General features: G+C 40.2%; 1 long non-coding RNA gene across 4 annotated transcripts in view; it reads right to left on the bottom strand.

Moving 5' to 3' along the window:
* The window catches only part of LOC133053666 (uncharacterized), a 47,865-nt gene extending 30,022 nt beyond the window's left edge, over positions 1-17,843 (bottom strand). For 3 of the 4 annotated variants that reach the window (XR_009692303.1, XR_009692304.1, XR_009692301.1), the window contains exons 1-2: positions 17,633-17,843; positions 16,857-16,995 (exon numbers count right to left, since the gene is read on the bottom strand). This is a non-coding gene — a long non-coding RNA (uncharacterized LOC133053666). The remainder of the gene's footprint in view (positions 1-16,856; positions 16,996-17,632) is intronic. The other variant, XR_009692302.1, reaches the window with a different exon arrangement.
* Between the last annotated feature and the right edge of the window lie 4,904 nt (positions 17,844-22,747).

Below are 22,747 nucleotides of genomic sequence, written 5' to 3'. Positions count from 1 at the left end.
GACTCTTCACGACCCCATGGACTGTAGCCTACCAGGCTCCTCCGTCCATGGGATTTCCCAAGCAAGACTACCGGAGTGGGGTGCCATTGCCTTCTCCCTACACTCACATACTACTCCATAATTATCCATTTACAAATCTCTTTCCTCCATTAGACTATGAGATACTTAAGGGACTGTGCATTTTTCTTCAATGTCACTTAGAAGGCCATAAACAAATGTCTGGGGAATGCTGTTTTACCTATGTTATACCAATGCAATTTTGAAAACACAAACATTTGAGTTTACTAAGCACAATGACACAGAAATATTTTAATGTGCTTATGTAATAGTGTAATTTTAATCTTAAAATAATCAACTACCTTTTCCAAATAATGTACAAGCAAAGGATTCTCAAATTTCATCTATCAAGTATTTTCAGATTTTCCCATTCACCTAATTAAACGACTCAGAAGGATGTTTAATCATTAATTTTATTAGTTAATGTTAACTAGGAGAAAAATAGTGGATAAAAAAGCTCTTCAGGAGGAGCCCACAACTACAATCTTTCCCTAAATCAAGTAAATCCAAAAACAATAAACCCAAGGAAATACACTTCAAGTGCAGGTTCCTACATGCTTTGGTCTTGGCATCAGTGAACATGTCAACAACAGTGGCCAGATAACTACACTGGTGATGAATTGATGCCATGAATGTCTCACCCATCTTTGATAGAGAACACAACTTTAACTGTCAGTGAAAGTTAAAAGGACTAAATGTTAAACTCTGAACTCATCAATAAAAAACACCAGAGTCATTTAAAAGCCCTAACACTTTAAAGTAACTTTCCAAATTATTTGAGTAGACTTTTAATCGCAGTGGAGAAACCGACTTACTCAAGTTGCAGTAACTGCAAATACACTCAGCAATGTGCTAACAATGCTTCAGCAAAAAAATAAAATGCACACACATACACATCTATATACACATTTAATGTTTGCTAATTTCAGGTATGGAGCTTCTCAGGTGGCTCAGTGGTAAAGAACCTGCCTGCCAATGGAAGAGACACGGGTTCAATCCCTGTGTTGGGAAGATCCCCTGGAGTAGGAAGTCCAACCCACTCCAGTATTCTTGCCTGGAGAATGCCATGAACAGAGTGGCCTGATAGGCTACAGTCCATGGGGTCACAGAGTTAGACACAATTAAGCACACACAATTTTAGGAACATACTGCACGCTTCCCCAACAAGTTCAAGTTACAAAGTGTTCAGCAAAATAAACTCATTTAGCAAGAAAAGAAAGGTTTAGTGAGACCTCTTAGAAACCAAATTAACACTATTTTTTAAAACTGACCTTCAAACAAATAAAATAAAATATTTAAAAAAAAAAAAAGGGACTTCCTTGATTGTCCAGTGCTTAAGACTCAAGCTCCCAATGCACAGGGCATGGCTTCGATCCCTTGTTGGGGAACTAAGATTTCACATGCCGTGTGGTCATAAATAAATTAATTTTTTTTAAGTGACCTTCAAAGAGTAATAAAAAGAGAAAAGAAAAAAAACAGTGACCTTTACTCCCTTACCTGTACCCAATCCAGGATTATAATGTCCCTGCTAGTAAGTATAAATAAGAAAAAATAACACTAACAATCTCTTTTCTTTCACAAACTTTATCTGTCTTTTCATCTACATTAAAAGATATAAAAACATAACCTTCAAAATGCTACACTTAAAAGGATGTCAGTCTATTATATACTTACACATCTTGAAAGTTCTGTAATTACTGAGAGCTGGAGAACCGCAGCATGAGCCAATTAAAACTAAAATGAAGAAAACTGCATTCTTCACATTCACTACACATAGAGGACAAGAAGTCTTTAGTCCCCTGTGAATAATTTTCAACAAGAAATTTAGAACAGGGTGGGTGGGGGGGGAAAGGGTGAGGATTTGAAATTCCAGGCAATTCAGAATGACACAGCTAGAAAAAAATAAACAAGGAAAAATGCTTGATCTTAATTTTGAGCTTCAGCTTCAAAAAAAAAAAAAAAGTTGCTTTGGTACAAATATCTGTGGAATGGCAATATTCTAGACAAATACAACTAAAACCATAAATTCTGTAAGGACACTCCCTCCCAGATTATAAGCATCTCAAAGTAATATCAAGTCTGTTCTCTTATTTTATCGTATCCTTTTTAATACATGTCATGATGCCTAGATAATGTGAAGGCATTCCCGTTAAGAGTTAGTAATAATGATGAATTTTATTTGATGACCCACAGCTACACAACGACTTATGATGTCTACAATAATCCCATTTGCTCATCACTTAATCTTTAAGTATCCTCAACCACCAAAAAGATAGTCAAAGATCCAAGCTTTGAGGAAAACAGCGCAGTGGGACACACTCAGACTTTGGGCAAGTTATTTAAACTTTCCAACTTCGCTTTCCTCATCTGCTTGTAAGAAGAGAAGTGGGAGAAGATGGTATACTGTGTAGCAATTAAGAAAGTTTGTGAAAGCATCTGACATATAACCCTTGCTCAATAAATTTCTTTCTTTCCTACAAAAAGAAACACACAGCCTTCTTCTGTGCTGGAATTGTGCTGCCAAAAGTAATGACTGATGTCAAGGAAGAAAAGAAAGAGTATCAATTAGAAAAGCACAGTAGCCTGAAACAATACTATGAAATTACAAATTAAGTCTGATCTACACTCAACTGGCATCTAACATCACTAAATTACACAACAGTAACATTTATAAAGAGAAAGCTAAATCATCAACAGAAGGTTCAATTATTATAATCCGCATTTCAGTTCTCGACATGAGTGCTGTTCAAAAATCAATTTAAAATTTTGAAATAATTTCTTTCAAAAACGTAGGTTATGTTTTCAGAATAGCCTGTAAAGTCAAGTCACAACTGACAACAAGTATGAACAATATTCTTTCAACTGTTATCTCTGTGAGTGATTTTATGTGAAAAAATGTATAACATTTCATAGTCTGATAAGGACCACAACAAGTAAGATGCAATTGTTACATATTTTCATTGAGTCAAGAAGGCTATCACTATCCTATTGGTGCTACTTCTCTGATAAAGACATGTTACTCGGCATCCTCAAACACCTTTTATCCAGAGAATACAACATTTATATTCACTGAAACTCTTCAAAGACTCTCCTTGTTGAGAAAATTAGTTATTACACCTATAAGATCAACAATTTAAAATAAAAACATTTCCTATTTTCTTAATATACCATTAAATCCCAAACATTAACAATAAGAGGTCATGAGTATAAACCAACTCTTTAAACATCTACCTGGAAAACAAAAATAATAGAAAAGCAAGAATCATATATTTTGGATGGAATCGCAAAGTAGTAATAGCAATGCTTCAGACAGAAATACTTCATGTCTAAATGTATGTCTGAGTTTCATATTTCTATCCTACAATCTAAAACTATGACTTTCAATTAAAAAATGACAATCCTTTCTTCTCTGTAGCTTCATCTCTATAAAGTTTTATTCTTAGTGGGTAAATCCAGTTTTTCTAAAATTATGATAATGTGTGGGCTTCCCTTGTGGCTCAGCTGGTGAAGAATCCACCTGCAATGCCGGAGACCTGGGTTCGTTCCCTGGGTTGGGAAATAATGTGTACAGCTGTATAAACTGTTTACACCATTAAGTTAAATAAATAATTAAATTTAATTAAATAAATTAGTTTACACCAGAATAAGCTACACATAATCCAAAGGCGGGGGGACGGGGGGGAGTATAACAGTATAAGCTGCCACCGTTACTTAGTTTTGTCTTTGAATGACTCTAACTAGAAACCAAATGTGATAATGCAGCAAAAGGCCTAGCTCATAAAATTAATACAAAAATCTGACAACACATCTCAAAATTGCTCTAAAACTACCAACTTACACAAAAAGAAGTATGTAAGAACATAATCAACTTATCCACTCCTTCGTATTAGCATTTAATCACCATCTAATCCTTTAACCATCATCACTGAAACATACCATCCTTATTCTAAAGAAATTCTAAAGCTGAAAAGACAGGTGACATTTGCAACATCACAGAATGTTCTAAGGCACAGGAGAACACACCAGCATTCAGTTTCTAGACTGAAATTTTAAGAACAGAAATGAGCCTAAGGAAACCCCAATTTAAAACCTCTTGATTTTACAAATGAAGAAACTGAAGCTAGAGAGTTTATCCAAAATTATTCAGTTAGTTAAAGCAATGAAGGAATCCATGTGTGCTGAGCTAAGGAACCTTCTGTTAAACCATGTTAACTCAAATCACCTGAGTGTCTGATACTACAAAATCAATAATTCATAGGCTAATATTAACACCAAATTACAAAGGCTATATGCTTTTCTTTAGTTTGGCCTAGAGAAAAGAGTTTTTAACCAGAAACCAGGCTTTTAAGTCATGGTTCTTCCATAAATTCAAGTCATGAGAATCCTCTGGGTAAATCCTCTCCAGTTCTCCGCTTCCCCGTCTATTACATAAGATTTAGAACAGATTCTCTCTAGTCTTTTTAGCTTTTAACAATTAAAATATGAAAACAAACAGGAGCAAATACATTACTAGAGATTTTTTCAAGAAAACTGGAGATATCAAGGGAATATTTCATACAAACACAGGCACAATAAAGGACAGAAACGGCAAGGATCTAACAGAGGCAGAAGAGATCTGCTTCCAAGAGGTGGCAAGAATACTCAGAGGACCTGTACAAAAAAGGTCTTAAGGACTCGGATAACCACAATGGTGCCGTCATGCACGAGAGCCAGACATCTTGGAACGTGAAGCTCAAAAGGGTCTTAGGAAGCATTACTACAAACAAAGCTAGTGGAGGTGATGGAATTCCAGTTGGGCTATTTCAAATCCTAAAAGATGCTGCTGTTAAAGCGCTGCTGCACTCAATATGCCAGCAAATATGGAAAACTCAGCAGTGGCCACAGGACTGGAAAAGGTCAGTTTTCATTCCAATCCCAAAGAAAGGCCAATTCCAAAAAATGTTCAAACTCTCATTTCACATGACAGCAAGGTAATGCTCAAAATCCTTCAAGCTAGGCTTCAACAGCATGAACCAAGATCACAACAAACTGAAAAATTCTTCAAGAGATGGGACTATCAGACCACCTAACCTGCCTCCTGAGAAACCTGGTCAAGAAGCCACAATTAGAACCCAACATGGAACAATGGACTAGTTCAAAATTGGAAAAGGAGTACATCAAGGCTGTATACCGTCACGTTGCTTATTTATCTGCAGAGTACACCATGTGAAATGCTGGACTGGATGAATCCCAAACTGGAATCAAGATTGCCAGGAGAAATCTCAACCTCAGATATGCAGATAATACCATTCTAATGGCAGAAACCGAAGACAAACTAAAGAGTCTCTTGATGAGGGTCAAAGAGTGAAAAGGCTGGCTTAAAACTTAACATTCAAAAAACTAAGATCATGGCATCCAGTCCCATCACTTCAAGGCAAACAGACAGGGAAAAAGTGGAAACAATGACGGATTTCATTTTCTTGGGCTCCAAAATCACCACAGACAGTGATTGCAGCCATAAAATTAAAAGACGCTTGCTCCTGGCAAGAAAAGCTATGACAAACGACACATACTAAAAAAAAAAGCAGACATCTCTTTGCTGACAGAGGTTCATCGAGTCAAAGCTATGGTTTCTCCAGAAGTCATGCATGGATGTGAGAGTTGGACCATAAAGAAGACTGAGAGTCCAAGAATTGATGTTTTCAAATGGTGGTGCTGAAGACAACCCTTGAGAGTCTCCTGAAGCTGTCAAACCTAAAGGAAATCAGTCCTGAATAGTCACTGGAAAGACTGAGGCTAAAGCTCCAATACTGTGGCCACTGGATGCCAAGAGGCAGCTCATTGGAAAAGACCTTGATTCTGGAAAAGACTGAGGGAAGGAGAAGAGGCAACAAAGGATGAGATGGTTGAACAGCATCACCCACACAATGGATATGACTTTGAGCAAACTCTGAGAAATGGCGAAGGACAGGGAAACCATGTCCTCTACAAAGAGCTGGACATGACTTGGTGACTGAACAACGCTCATCAAAATAATACACTTCTTTCACATCTCATTTGCATATACCATGAAGAAAAGCAAACTATTTTAAAGTATCTGATCCTTGTACTCCAAGATTCATACACTGTTTAACCTACACCTCTTAGTATATTCTGAGACACAAAAAATTATATATAAAAGTATTTAAACACACTAACTTCAAGGAATCACTTTTTTAAAATATTTAACAAGACAAATTTCTAATAAATGAAAAAAGTTTAAAAATGTGTACTATGAATCTTCTATGAATCTTCAACTTAAAAAGCATAGTGTTAACTTAGAAATACATTAACTAATGTATCTTTCTTATAGGCTATGATTTTGACCACTTTATTAAAGTCAATACACACTAGGACCCCCTTAAGCAACATATATAGTCAAATTTTACTGAACAACATAGGATTCCATTGAGTTAAAGTTCTTATAACTTGCACGCGAGAGGTACACACACTTTGAATCTAGTGAGGTTTAAACTTGCAGAAGCTCCTTCCAAGACTTGAAAACTAATTTTAAGTTCTTTTTATAAAGAGAGCACTGAAGTGTATAAGTTTCAGGGGCTGTGGATCCACCCCTGGGTAATCATTTAAAGGGCAAGCTTAGAATTAACTTCCCAATATACTCCTATTAGGAAAGTAAATATTTCAGAAACTAGTAAATTCTTTTTTCAAACCAGTACTTTTATTATATTTTGCAAGGCAGTTTAGTCACTAAGTTGTGTTCTGACTCCATGCGACCCCATGGAATGTAGCCTGCCAGGTTCCTCCGTCCATGGGATTTACCAGGCAAGCATACTGGAGTGGGTTGCCATTTCCTTCTTCAGAATCTAGCAAGTTTTTGACTGAATATAATTAAGGCAGTGTGATGTAATGGAAAGAACATGAATTTCTGAGTCAGATAGACCTGGGATCTGAATCCCAGCTCTGCCCTTCCGTAGGTGTATATGTAATACACATTACTTTACTAGAAATGGCAACCCAGTCTAGTATTCTTGCCTCAAGAATCCCATGGACAGAGAAGCCTGGTGGGCTACAGTCCATGGGGTCGCAAAGAGTCAGACACAGCGGAGCGACTTTCACTTCACTCTGAGCCACAGGACAGATTTAAAACAGTTCAGTTCAGTTGCTCAGTCATGTCAGACTCTTTGCAACCCCATGGACCGCAGCACATCAGGCCTCCCTGTACATCACCAACTCCCGGAGTTCACCCAAACTCACATCCATTGAGTTGGTGATGCCATCCAACCATCTCATCCTCTGTCGTCCCCTCCTCCTCCTGCCCTCAATCCTGCCCAGTATCAGGGTCTTTTCAAATGAGTCAGCTCTTCACATCAGGGGGCCAAAGTACTGGAGTTTCAGCTTCAACATCAGTCCCTCAGAAGTAACATCTAAAGACTGTTGTGAAAATTTGAAATAATTATAGTCCACAGAGCCTAAATCAGAGCCGAGCACAAAGCAGACATTCAACATGATGCAGTTATTAATCTCATAAATCAACTTCTCATACTATTAAATTGAAAAGGAAAGGGGGAAGAGTTTTTCATTATTACTTTCAAGAGGATGGGGAGAAGAGAAGACTGGCTAAGTATTGCTCAGTTAAGAGCTGCTTTAGATAAGAATGACTTGCAATCAGTATGTTAAAGTATTCCTCTTAGAAATGATGGCTTGCTTCAACAGAAAAGCATCTCTAAGGAATCTTGTATTTTCTCAAACTAGGTAAAAGGTATCTCTTTGAAGTCTTTATTCATTTGCTTAGCTAGAACCTTTCTCATCTAAAGAGCAAACTCAGGTCCATACCCTACCCAAAGTTCACTTAAATAAATGGAAGTCAAATTAAGAAATTTTAATCACATTTCAACTTTAAAAACAGAAAGGAATGTTTTCTTGTAGCAAAAGGCTCTGGATTAGTGGTTAAAGCAACTTCAGAATCTGTTCTCAATTTCTCATTAATAGCATCAACTTGGGAAAGTAGGACTCTCAACTTTAAAAATGCTGGATTGTTCACTGATTTTAAAGCAACAGAACTTTTTAAAATGAAATCTTCTATACAAAGAACAATAAAAAAAAAAAAAAAAAAATGGCTCTAAATGGCTAGAGAGGGAGATTTCTGAAGATACCTACTCCACCACTCTTAGGCTTCCCAGGTGGCTCGGATGGTAAAGAATCAGCCTGCAATGCAGGAGACCTGGGTTTGATCCCTCAGCAGGGAAGATCCCCTGGAGAAGGGAATGGCGATCCACACCGGTCTTCTTGCCTGGAGAATCCCCATGGACAGAGGAGCCTGGCGGGCTACTGTCCATGGGGTCGCAAAGAGTTGGACATGACTGAGCGACTAAGCACAGAGACCCTATAAGAGTTTGACAATAACCTGTTCTACATGAACACACTACGTTTATGCTTGGAAATACTAACTTTATGATTAGAAAATGATTTTAGCAGCCTCAGTGATCTTACTGTTTATTAGCAAGCACTTTCTAATATTTCTTTTATTCCTCACAGTTAATCTGTGAGAAAGATTGCTATAGTGCCCATCTACAGGATGAGAAAACAAACTATAAAGAGTCTGTCAGCTCATTCACTCAACATTGTTGGATGCTACTGTAAAGCACTGACAAAGATCAATACCAAGAGACCTGCTGCCTTCTCTAAAGAAAATCATATTCTAATAAAGGACATACTGACTATTCTCTGAAGATGGGGCTATCAAAGGAGATGGGATGGTAGTTACCATGGTAGAGAAGACAGAAAAAGGAACATCTTACTTCTCTGAGTCCCAAGGGAAGGAGTTGACAAGAAGTAAAGATACAGGTTAACGAATGAAACTGAAAAAGATCAAAGCTAAATGTACTTACACAAGATAACGTTGGTAGTTAAGTTTCCTGAAGAAGAGAGATAAGAGAATTCTCAATAAAGAGCTTGAGGACGAGGACAGAAATAGTTCAAGCAGCAAAAAGTGAGCCGGAGCTTACAGGGACACAAAAAATTGCCCAGAGGCACTGAAAGCCCAGCAAGGTTAGAGACCACAATCTCGCAATTTTCTCCAGGAGTGCCCCATAGTCTTAAAAAACATGAGCAGTGAAGACAGATGAATGGAATGGTTCAAGATGCTTTTTGCTTGTATTTCCGGCCTTGCCCTGGGAGACAACAGGAAAAGTGGCAACTGGTATCAGGCCCCAGAGCCTGGGAGAATGAAGTCTGGGGTCTTCTTGAGATCCCAGAGCACATTTAATGTGAGAAGAAAACAAGCAACACGTAGGATAGAATAATTCAATAATAACAGGTTGCATTTATTTATAGTGTTTATTATGTGACACTTGTAAGAACTTTATATGTTATTGACACTATCCTTACAACCACCTTATCAGGTAGGTACTGTTGTTTTCTTCTCTTTTACAAAAGAGAAAACAGGCAGAGGTTAAGTGGTTCGCTTAAGTCTTACATCTAATAAATGAAGGGACTAGAACAGAATGTGGTATGAAGTTTTAACATTTCTAAAGTAGCTGGAAAACAAGTTTCAAGACAGAGTGAAGACCACAGTAATAGAGAAGAGGCCAGATCTACCCCCATTACTATTTAGTGCCAGTAGGAACACATAATAAACATACATTAAAATGAATAAATGAATGTCTGCCCACACGCACTGGATAAAGTTACAATTTAAACTAGAGAGAATATCTGTGAAGAATGCATGCAAGTCTTCAATGACTGAGGGAACATGTGTAAGAAGTTAGGAGACAGTCAAAGGAATCACTCAAAGAACAGTACAGAAGGGCCCAAGCCACAAGACTGATAGATGCGGCAATCATTAGCATCTGGGCCCAAAGATTCATGGACTATAAGGAAATGGTGGTGGTGTAGTCGCTAAGTCATGTCCGACTCTTGTGACACCATGGACTGCCAGGTTCCTCTGTCCATGAGATTTTCCAGGCAAGAATACTGGAGTGGTTTGCCATTTCCTTCTCCATGGGATCTTCCCGACTCAGGAATCGAACCCAGGTCTCCTGCATTGCAGGCAGATTCCTTCCCAACAGAGCTACAAGGGAATAGGACACCTCAATTCAAGAAGATAAGCCTGTATCCTCAGGTCAAAGGTAAATTTCAGATGAAAAGAGGGTGACAAATTCCCAGAACGGGTAGAGGTGACAGATGGTAGTCAATCTGCCGTGAAAGAAGGGCCTTGCCAGGTATGGTTAACTGGCTGGGAGAAAGGCGTCACAGTGGAGCGAGTAAAATGTAGAGAAAGCTAGTAAACAGAAAAGACTAGACTAGCAAGTAGCTCTTCTGACACGCAATCCAAAGTAACTGCCAATACACACCTACATCTTTACTTTCAAGTCATTGTTTTTAGGAGACTAGCCTAACTAACCTTTAAGGAAAACTGCCACACGATCATTAATAACCTACAAATTAAGGCTTCACTTACAGCTGCAAGAGTTCAAATATTTTGGAATACTCCCAGAATCGACTTAGCTAAGTCATCGATTACTGTGGTTTGGCTTCAAGGACTAGTTGCTCATTTAATCAGTCATTCACTACTCATCCACACTGTGTCTAATACTTCAGGATTGAAAAGGGGACCTGGTATAAACTTCGGGCAGGGACCACAACCTAGTTCATGAGTGAAACAAAAAAAAAAAAAGAGGGTGGAAGAAAAGGAAGGAAGGAAATAAAAACAAAATGTACTTTTAGATAAACACTTAATGTACATATCTGGAGTAGGATATGGCAGCCCGCTTGCCTGGAGAATCCCACGGACAGAGGAGCCTGGCGGGCTACAGTCAAAGGGGCCGCAAAGAGTTGAGACATGACTGAGCGACTAACACTTACTTTAATGTACATATTAGAATGTACACACGAAGTGAGTACTTACTCCTTCAATAAAGTTATCCCAGAAAGGTTATACACTTACTCCAATGACTAAATAACTATCACTACTGTATTTTCTCTTTTGAATCTACCCCTACCCAGCAAGAGCCAGTGGCATTCTTTTCAAACACCCCAGCAGTACCAAACCCATATATACTTTGAGACTGATTTCTTAACGTGGTCCACAAATTGAATCTGTAAGCTTCTTAAAAAATAACTGTATAGTAAATAAAATTACGTGCAAAAATAACCTTCAATTTTAACATATAAATTGTGGCATGTGTGCTCAGTCACTTAGTTGTGTCCAACCCTGGCTATCCCATGAACTGTAAGCCCACCAGGCTCCTCTGTGGAATTTTGCATGGAATTTTCCAGGTAAGAATACCGAAGTGGGGTGCCATTCCCTTCTCCAAAACTGTGGCAGAATCATGACTAAATATTGGTACAACAATTGCACACTGTTTGTTAGGTCCTGTTCTAATGCTTGACTCTCTATCTCACAACAGTCATGTAAGACAGGTCCTACAATCTCATTTTACAGAGGAGAAAACTGAGGTTAGAAGTGAAGTACCTTGTTAAAAAATAACACAACTAGAAAGAGGTAGAGCTGACATTCAAACTCTGATAGTGTATGAGCCCACACTCTTAACTATTATGCTCTCTAGTCTCTTTACTTTTTAGTCAGGTTTCTAAAACCTGTGCTGAATACTCTAATGTAAAACTAAATGAAAATTCCCTACAGACTATCCATAGTTTTACTCTTATAAGTAGGCGAAGAAATACACATTAAAACATTCAAGTACTATTTTTTCATCTATGAAATTAAAGATATCTAAGACACTGTGATACAGTAGAAGTTAAACTGATACAACCTTGAGATGTAATTAATTCCTAAAGCATTCACTTTAGAGCCAGAATGCCTAGGTTAAAAAGAACCTTAGGTTCTGCTACTTCCAAGCAAAGTGACCTTAAGCAAATCTTAATGTCTCAAGACTTCTTTTGTAAAAAAGATAACAGAATCCTAGAGTTATGCAAATTAAATTAGTTTACACATGCAAAGCACAGAGAGCAGCGTGTGGCACATTAAGCATTCAGCAAGTGCAACTATTATTATTCCTACCTTTCTAGAGGTCAAAGTGGTTGGTCAATGTATTAGTTATGTTGAGTCCAGTAATTCCATAATCATAAGTGAAAAAGTCAAACTATTTAGTCCCTCAGTCATGTCCAACTCTTTGCAACCCCATGGACTGTATAACCTGCCAGGCTCCTTTGTGCATGGAATTCTCCAGACTAGGAATACTGCAGTAGAAAACCATTCCCTTCTCCAGGGATCTTCCCTATCCAGGGATTCAACCCAGGTCTCCTGCATTGCAGGCAGATTCTTCACTGTCTGAGCCACCAGGGAAGCTCCTAAATAACCACAGTTGCATTCTTTGTAATACAGAAAGCACGTATTCACTGGCATCAATCAAACCCGTCAGCAAGGAAAGGGATAAGTCAAAATACTGCAGAGTATTAGGTAGTGATTCAAAATCATGTTTTTGATATATTTAACATGGAAATAAATGTATAGTAAGATACTGTATTTTTTAAAAAGCAGTAAATAAAAAGATGGTACCTCAAATTTACTGTGTGCTTACACATATATGTAAGATCATAAGGAAACACATCAAAATGTTAATACAGCTTACTTCCAAGTGGCAGGGTTACAGGTGATTATTTATTAGCTTACTTAGATGTTCAGACACTTATTAAGTTTTCTATCACGAATATGCATCACTTTTATAACTAGAAAAGCTACTAAAATGAATTCATAGCTTTGCTAGACTACAAATGAATAATTTTCACAATATACTTGTAGACACATTAACTGTAATTCATGTTTTAGCTCAGCGATTTCTTACTAGTGGCACCTTTTTTGTTGACTTTATAATGATAAACAAGAACTATTATGAAAGTTCCGTTATTTAAAGCTACAAATTGTCCAATAATTTTTTATACAACTCTAGCAAAACTGCTAACACCAAGATTAACAGCAAAATTTTCTTTGCTGTTAAGATTAACAGATAATTTTTTTCAAATAACAGCAAAAATTATCTCTGAGGTCTCCCAATTTATATCACAAAGGGAAGACACACTATTTTCTCTAGCCTTAATTATATAATCTTGTTGCAACAGAGAAAACACTGCTATTACCTAGCTACATTTAATGAATGAAACTTTCTCAAACTTGCCCTGTGACTACTGCATTATTTAACAAGTCAAATTCTCACATTATAATCTATACTATTAAAACTGTTTCAAATTTGATAACTTTAGCACTAATAATTTGGTAGCAATAATTTTCTTGGCCCCTCAGAACTGCTTTCTAAGACACTTTATAACTACTGTATCTTTTTAAGTTTCTAAAGCCTGTGAGGTACTAACTATAACACAGCTGGCTAAAACCAGCTGTTTTAGCTGCCTAAAACCATTAAATAGAAAAAAAGTCAGTCTAAGTGAAAGCAATACTTAAATGAATGCTAGATCTCCATAACATCCCTGTAAGAAAATATTAAAGAATAAAAACCAAACCAAACTTAAAGGTTAATTCCACACCCTGTGTGGTTTGCACAACTCATTCAATCTTTCTGTATGTACAGTCCAGGTAGTTTAGGCAACAGCTACTTATTCTAAATAAGAGAAACCTATTTTGAACATCAAAGCTGTTCCCTTAAATCTAACAAATGTCACTACAGCTAAGAGAAACAAAAACATTAACTTTCCCTCTTGTCCTTAAATTCTTGTGCTCTTAAGTATTTAAGAACATAACAAATGACTATCAGTCATTCTGTGGGTTCCATCTAACAATAACTTCTCTACCATTAATTGTCCATACCACACAGGTGGAATTATTGCATGCACATCACAGCCAGAGATTCCTTATCATGACTGAGGATGCTTCTATCAACCAATAAGTGAAACCATTTTCAGATCACATTCTAATGACAATCACTTTCACCATCTGTCTCCGAAACTCTGAGGTCTAAGTCAAAAAAGGCAAATCAGAGGAGAGACCAGTATTCCCATTCAACCAGGTCCCCTCCAATACAACCAAGCTTTTCAAGCCCATGTGGACAAACTACCCAACTACAGTACGGACAGTGAGGAATGACTATTACAAAGATAAGAACAAAAAGTTCACCTGACAGCAACTAATCCTACAGAGTGAAACAAAAGCGCAGGAGTGAGACACATGGCAACAGCAAGGAAATAAGGGCAGGAACTTCTTGGGACAGCGTTCTTGGGTCCAAAGCCACAGAGTTTCCAGGAGTTTCACAACTACAGCTTCCTTTCTTTAAAAAGTTTTGTGTCCCTTGCTGTCACTTTGGGTACCAAAACACCCCAAAAGATATGAGATGCTATATATTTTATCCACTGCAGCAAACTTTACAAACTGAAATAAAATATTTCCTCCATCGTCAATCTGTTACATACAGAAAGTCCTTCATTGTTTTCCATCTTAAAAAGAACCAACTTCTCAGAACCTGATTTTACTGATGAGACTGCAACTGTTGTAGGTTTACACATTTACAAAATATCCCGTACCATCACTTACTAATTTGTAAAGATAACAATCTTCAAACATATTTTTATACTTTTTCACACATCAGCTTTATAAAACACACTCTGAAAGGAGTATTTGAAGCCTCTGCTTACACTACAATTTCCCTTAGAGTAGTTGTTTATCTCAAATGGTAAAATACAGTAGTTTTAGGTGTGCACACATGAATACACAAGAAGTATTTTCTTTATGGAATAAGATGCATTTATTACTTCTGACTTGCAATCCATGCAGACTACAGGTGTGTAAATGACTACTAACCTGGAAGGAAAAAAAAAATTCTGAAATTCTCTAAGTGTTTATTTACCAAATAAATCAGTGAAATATCACACCACTGAGGTTTTATGTAGCCATCCTTATGAAAGTTCAAAGAAGTGTGATTTTTAAATGCATATATTAAAAAATGCAATGGTTCTTTTCAGTAAGAACTACTTATGAGTGATGTTAATACCCATGAGAAAATTTATAACTCTTAGACACTTTTGAATATTAGCAGACACTAAGTACTGAATATCAAACACTAGCCACTTGCAAACTTCATTTAAGGATTTTAGAGAAACTTAAGAGGGCAACAAGTTACAGATAAGAAAAGGCCTCAATTAGCTCATGACCATAATACTCCTGAAAAAAAAAAGTCAGTTTCAGTGCTGTGTGGTAGCCTGTCACATACTCTGATACTCTTCAGCTAAAACAAGAACAAAATTCTCTCCCACAGCTTCTTCCCAACAATACAAGATTCAGAAAGGAGGGATATTGGTCTCTGAAGCTGTACTGATACATCCCAAGACCCCAGAACAGTGTAAGGCTGCCAGGGCTAACACCATGACAGGCAGCCTAGATTAGGAGTAGGCCTGGTTTTCCGGGGTAACAAGATTATCAGGCCACCTGGAGCCAGCCAATCAACATGCGCCTAGTAAGAAAGCGGGAACCTATCAGGGGAAAGCTGAAAAGCCCGCCAACGCCCAAGTTTGAAAAAAAGCACGCCAAGGTTTGGGCCAATAAGATTGCTTTGCAAACATGTAACCAATCCGTTTAAGCCAGCTACCAACCGCTTAAGCACACCCTATAAATTTGGATAACAGGGTGGGCTCAGGGCTCTCTGACTCCGCGCCACTATGCGGCAGGAGCCCTGACTACAGTCAGCAATAAACTTCCCTTTTTGCGAACTGCATTGTCTTGAAAGCCTTCTCTCTTCCCACTCGGGGATTCGGACATCGGGCATAACACAGTACCTGGCACACAGTCCTCAGTATTTCCTAAATAAATGACGGAGTGGAAGAACAGGCAGGGACAGGCAAAACAAGAGATCAGAGAGTTGATTACACATAGATAAAGGTAGAGCTGATTAATCAGAAAATCCCCAACAGTCAGTTGATGTCAAATGTGAGCTATTCCACCTTTTAACAATAATCTTGTATTAGAAAAAGACAAGACTTCAAGAACAGCAAACTTTTCTTTAAAATTTATAAAACTATTTGAAATTCTGAATAATTCTAGATTCTGCTCATTTAGTAGGAACTGATTCAGTAAGAAAACTATCACTACTCACAAATTCATAAACCCAGTTCACTGTTTATCATTATAAAGGAAAACGTGCAAGTGAGCTTGATTAGAGCTCTTCTGTCAACACTTGTTACTTTCTTTGTACTTTCTCACGATTACTTAGGGAAAAAACTTCAGACATTCAAAATCCCTTTAATGTGCATTAAAACATCTAATTCTCCCGATTATATCCTACCTTTATTTACATAAAGTCTGAAGAGTCTTCACATAGGCATTAACATTTTTCTTATTACCAGCTGGGAATTCTGCATCAGGTCTATTTTTTCCTTCTAAATTTTCAGAATCCAAGGAGGTCCTCAAGTTCTCTAGGTCGGTTTCTTACTCAACTAAGACAATTATATTAATCTTTCCTCTGAAGTGAAAACTACACTTTAGAAAAAGCATGCTTTAAGAAGTGAATACAAACCCTCTCTTCACCGCCCCCCACCACACAATATAACGTGCTTGTGATTCTAAGACAGGAAACCACAGCTTCTTCTCTAGTTGTCCCGGTTTAAAATCTTCTATTCAATTGCTAGTCTGTCCACCTAGACGTCTACCTGTTACAGAAGCGACATGAGCAAGTATGCCCAGTTTCTGTCCCAAGACTACACTCTAATTGCTTGCCATGGGCTATCTGATTCAGATTTGACATCCAAAGTTACACCCTATAATACTTAACACCAAAGGGGTGTGACTTAATTTAAGGCCAAAAAAGTTTCTAAACAAAAATACTTTCGCCGTCACTAAAACCTAGAGTAAAGCAACTCACGGTGGTGATTACTTCTTCTTTTGGGCTTCCATGGCTAGGAAATGAAGAACCAACCGTCCCATTCGTTTTCTCTTGAGTGGCTAGGCCATTCCTGCACAGGAGGTTGTAAAGCACACTGGAAGGTTGCGGATGAAAGATTCTGTAAACACACCGGCGTTGTTAGTGTATTACTACAGAGCACTGCGCGGAACGTCTGTCACCGCGTCGAGGGTAGGTGGACGGCAGAGCTCTTCCCGGAGAGGGGGAGAGCGGGAGAGGTCCGTCCCCGGCATCTTTTGGCAGACCATCCTTTAGGCATGGTGATTTTTTTTCAACTGCTGCGAAACCTCACGTGAAAAGTTACACACACACCCCACACCGGGAGAACGTAGACGGTCCCCGTCCTCGCAGGGCTGGGAGCCCCGGGGAGCGAGGAGCGGGGTGCAAGGGGTTGGGCCTACACCCCAGGAGCGCGGCGAGGTGCCGGGACCGGCTGAGGGGCCCCGGCCGCAGCCGACGCCCGCGGGGCGACCGAAGGCGCAGCTCTGGGTGGGGGGCGCGGCGCCGGCCTCGGACGCCGGGGGCGCGGGGAACGGCCCGGGAGGGCGGCCGCGCCAGGGTCCCGCGCCGCCCGGTTGCAGGGAAAGCTCGCGCCCCGCGCCCCGCGGCGTGGGGGATGGGAGGCCGGGCCTGGGGTCTGTTTGGGAGGCGGGGGGGAGGGGGTCGGCCCGGGCCTCGCGTTCGTCTGTCGGCCGGGTCCCCCGACCCGGGGTCCCAGGCGCCGAGAAGAGACTCACCGGAAAGGCCCGGATCCGCATCTTGGTGTCCTTCCGGCTCCCCGTGCCTTTGCTTAGATTCAACATGGTGCTCGTCCCCTCCCCGGTGGCGGCTTCGGGTCGCACTCCGAGGCACCGGTGTCACATTTAAGGCGGGCAGGCAGGCGAGGGGCGACGCTGGGGGAGGCGGCGGCGCGGCCCCCGGCCTGGGCTGGGGAGCTGGCCGGCTCCTGGGCGGCCGCGGCGGGGGCAGCGGCGGCTCGGTCTCCGGCGGCTCGGGCTCGGCTGGGGGACTGCGCTGGCGCGGCGGCTCCGCGGGGTCCACCCTCACGCCCGGCTCGGCTCCCTTTATCGCGCTCCTCAGCGATGGCGGCGGCGGCGGCGACGTACAAACATCTCACTGCGCAGGTCGAACGTCCTCCTCCTCCTCCTCCTCCTTCTCTTCCTCCTCCGCCTCAGCGAGACGAGATCCGGCCCAAAGGCTGGAGGCGGGGGAAGAGGGGGGAGGGGAGCCTGAGAGCTGAGAGAGTGGGCGGAGGGGCGGTGGGAGGACCGGAGGGAGAGGCGGGCGGCCGCGGCAGGAGGAGGAGGAGGAGGAGGAGGAGGAGGAGGAGGAGGAGGAGGAGGAGGAGGAAGAAGAGGAGGAGGAGGAGGAGGAGGAGGAGGACGTTCAAATCTCGCGAGAAGAGAGCGAGCGCGCTTTCCCAGGTGGGGCGGGGCGAAGCCTGAGGGAGGGAGCGGGCAACGGGAGAGGAGGAAGGGAACGGGGATTTGGGGAGGTGGGAGGGGCCAGCGGGGCGGAGAGGTAGGAAAGGGGCGGGACTGAGGTGGGAGGAGTAAGCTGACTTTTTGAAAGCGGAGCGTGGGCCTGGTTAAGGGGGCTGCTGATTGGTGCAGCGCCGGTGAGGGGGCGGGGTCCTGCCACGTGGACGGAGTGGGCGGGGGAAGTTCCGAGAGCCGGAGCGGGACTGTAGTAGGCAGTGTTCGGCTCCGCTTGGCTGCGCCGACCTCGCTGGGCTGGGCTAGAGCGGGAGGAGGGTAGTCTCGGGGTGGAGCGTAGGGTACTAGGTGGGTAACCATGTCCTGAAACTGGTTCCTCTGTTTTTCTAGAGCATGTGGTCTAGGGATGGGTACTTGACCAGAAGCCAGAAAGTTGAAGGAGTTTGTGCAGGAGTTATTAATATATGCAGTGTGGGAAAGTAGAGTCCTGTATGCCTAACAAGGTATTCGGATTGGATATGCACACTCCAGCTGTCGGGATTGAGGGATGGAAATCCATAAAATTTCCTTAAACTGCATAAGCTCTTGATTCACTATTGTCTGAGAGACCTAGAACTTACTAGTATTAAAATTTGTATTTCTTGCCATTGAAATAACAAGTGCCTTAACGCAGGGCAATATTTTGGCTAATGGTGTTAAATAGAAAATAGAATGATAGAAACCTAACCTTAACCTGCCAAATCATTTTTTCCATTACAAGAGTATGATACATTTTGAAGGCAAAAATTGTTGTCTTTCATTTCAGTTTGCTGATAATTTGGGGGAAGAAAAGTTTGACATTGCGTTCAAAAAGTCTAGTTTGATCAGTTTTGCTTTTCATTTATTATGGATTTTGCATCCTAATTGACCTCTTTGTATTGTTATATTTGGATTTCTGACTGCAGAGGAATATGTGATTTCCCACTAAAGTTTGCGATATCATTTTAAGTAAGAACCTGTTGGGATGAATATTAATAGAAGATTAATATTTTCTAAATTTATTTTAATGCCTTTTTTTAAGCTGAAGTTTAATTCTTTTTAAGCATTTGGAAGATGGGGGTTTTATTTTATTTTTTAAATAAATGAACTGGGATATAACTTTTGGATTTGTTCGCTGTAAGGTTGGATTTTCCCTAAATTTACTTAATCCTGATAACTAGATTCACCAGTGTTGTGCTTTCACCCCTTACTTGGTTGAAATGCCCCACTGAAAGCATTTTCTTGTTCTGTTTTCTGTTACTTAATAAAACAGAGCTTAAGAAACAAGGAAATGGCAACCCACTCCAGTACTCTTGCCTAGAAAATCCCATGGATGGAGGAGTTTGGTGCAGACTACTGTCCATGGGGTCGCAGAGAGTCGGGCACGACTGAACGACTTCACTTCACTGAGCAATTTGGATGTTGCTTGAAGCAATACCTATGGAAATACTGAAGCTAAAAATAGGTCAAGAATTTTGTTGATAAATTAACAATGGGAGGGACTCTGATTTAAATGTAAATTACTAGGAGTCTTGGATAGGAAATTATAATCTGTATGCTGATTGAACCTTCATTTCCATAATCATTAGAAGATATTAACAAGCAATGTTTTTGTATTGGTTGCCGTGTCAGGTGGCTCAATTTCTTTGTAATGTAAGCACCGCTCTGTCCAAGGGATTCTCCAGGCGAAAACACTGAAGTAGGTTGCCATTCCTTCCTCCAGGGGATCTTTCTGACCCAGGGATCAAACCCACATCTCCTGCATTGCAGGAGGTTTCTTTATGCACTGAATCACCTGGGAAGCCCTTCTCCTCTTTTACTGGATATAGTTTGTGTCTTTGGGGGCAAGGGCTAGGCTGTTTGTCTAGAGTCCCTTATCTGTGAAATGGAGATAAAAATAATGTTTCTTCCTTGGGCTACTCTGAAATTGAGATGATAAATACATTTTTAAAAACCCTGAAAGCAGTGCTCAACACAGAGTAGTCACTCAAAACCTGTCGGCTGCTATTGTCTTCAGTAATTAAGGCCCAGCTTATACTGTCTTCCTTTATTCAATATGTAGGTTTCTTTAAGAATGCTGTTTGCTTTTACAAAATGAATCTTACTTGGATTTCAGAAACCAGGTAAGTAGTTTTTTAAAACACTAGAGAACCAGTGTAGGGTTGTCAACTTTATTTGGCAAGTAAGAGCATTAGAGGGCTTCCCAGGTGGCTCAGTGTTAAAGAATCCCCCTGCCAATGCAGGAGTCACAGGAGATGCCAGTTTGATCCTTGGCCTGGGGAAATCCCCCAGAGAAGACAGTGGCAACCAACTTCAGTATTCTTGCCCAGGAAATCCCAAGAACAGAGGAGCCTGGCAGGCTACAATCCACGGTGTCACAAAAGAGTTGAGCACGACTTAGCCAGTAAAACAGCAAGACAAAGAGCATTAAAAGAAAATAAATAACCGGAAGTATAGACTGGCTTCATTATTTTATTTTGCTTTTTTAAGTATTTTAACCACAGAAATGGAGGAAGGTCAGTTTGTGAATGAAGAACAGTTCTTTAGAAAAATGCATTGAGCTGATTTTTCTTCTTTCAGTGTGAACCTGAGAAAACACCAGCATTAACACCACACTAAAAGCCAGCATTAAGGAACCGCCCCCCCCCCCGCTTCATTAAAGCATATGTCCATGTAATTGTGAAGCGTATAATCTCCTTTTGTTTTGTGAACTCAGATTTTCATTTATGGTTTTACTTAAGCAAAATTTAGCAGCGTTTTAAAGAATCACTCTCTACTGTCTCCCTTTAGGTTGTTAGCCACAAAGACCCAGAAAAATTCTTCAAAATGAATTTGTCTGCCACTGCCATAAAAAATTCTACTGCTCATTTCTTTATTCATTTACTTAAGAAATATTTAGTTAATGGCTGCCATATATCAGGCGGTACGGTAAATAAGACAGATGAGACCTACCATCACAATACATAGCCCTTCCTCCCTCCCCCATCCCCAAAATTTGGAAACGACAGGTCCATGCTGGATTTGGCAATAACTTTTTTGTACACTGTAGTCCAGAAATCAGAGCTTTTCCTTCCTAAAAAATCAGCATCCTCAAAATGCCTATGAAATATCCTCTAAAGCAGCAGTAGACCATTCTCCTAGTCCAGTCGTGTTCCCTGACCTGCAAATAGCAAATGAACTTTCAGGATATTCCTTTTTCTCTCAAGTGCCGCCTGATCCAGCAGAGAAAGGAGCGTGGGACTAGGAACCCACTAGATGTTACATGCCTACCAGTTGGTATTCCCACTTATGCTGATCGTGTCCTGACACAGGAGAATTGTGGCCCCATTTCCATTTATTTGCAGGGAGCACGTGCAGTCAGAGAAGCCAGGAAGCTGAGTGGACCAGCCTCTTTTCTACATCCCAGTCTAGAGATGGGCAGTACAGACTGAGAAGCCAGTGAAAGGCAATAGCTTCTTCTTGGCCGTGAATTTCCAGGTATCCAGGATACCGAGCCACATTAATCACTGCATCATACCTAGTGATTTGATTCTGCAGATATTGCTTATTAAAACAGCTGACTGCCTACCAATTTATTTGGAAAGATCTGCTCATTGGCTTTAAACAGCAAAGGCTGTGTTAGGGGAAGATGCACATTCTTCAAATTGGAAGGGAAAGATTCGTAGATATTATCACTTCCTTGAAAAGAAGGGCTCAATCTACTTTCTTCCTTGTCTCCAGCAGGCAACTAGTAAGTATTGTAGGCCATTAAATTTGTACATGTTTAGAGCAGTAGCATTCATGTTTGCTTTATAAGATGACAGGTTATAGTATTGGATTGACAACATAATCACAGAAAAACTGTAGATCTTTTCTACTTTTTACTGTTTTTTATATGTATATCCTCTACACAAGAGCATGTAAGACCTATGAGCATAGGAAACAAGTTACATCTTGAATTAAAATCTTAAATGCCCATTGTATCATAAAAGCCCATCTCAATTGTTTATCACATGTCATGCTAAACAAAATCATCTCACTGGCAGCTCTGGAAATCTTCTCACTGGCCTGGACATGTTCTGTTTACTCCACATTTATCCAGTAAATTAATATTTTGAAAATAAAAATGTCTATATGTACAACCGACAAACCTAATTTAACAGAATACATATTCTCAGTTAAAAATTACAGGCATCATGTCAATGTAATTTTATTCTGAAGACAAATAATTTCCTCTTACTGATAACAGTAACTATATAAAGAAACCTCGGGGGGGCAATTATGGATATGTATTGCGCTCTCTTTCATGATGAGTAAAACGCATGTTCAAATTTATAAGTCTTCAGCTCTGTCTTTGTGAAGTAAGTTAATTTTGAAGATGAGATAAAATGCGGTTCCAGAGGGCTATAAATGTAAGTA

This window comes from Dama dama, chromosome Y (assembly GCF_033118175.1).
Source record: "Dama dama isolate Ldn47 chromosome Y, ASM3311817v1, whole genome shotgun sequence".
Classification (NCBI taxonomy): Eukaryota; Metazoa; Chordata; class Mammalia; order Artiodactyla; family Cervidae; genus Dama; species Dama dama.
Note: the sequence above shows the minus strand (reverse complement) of the source record. Positions and strands in the feature narration are given on the sequence as shown.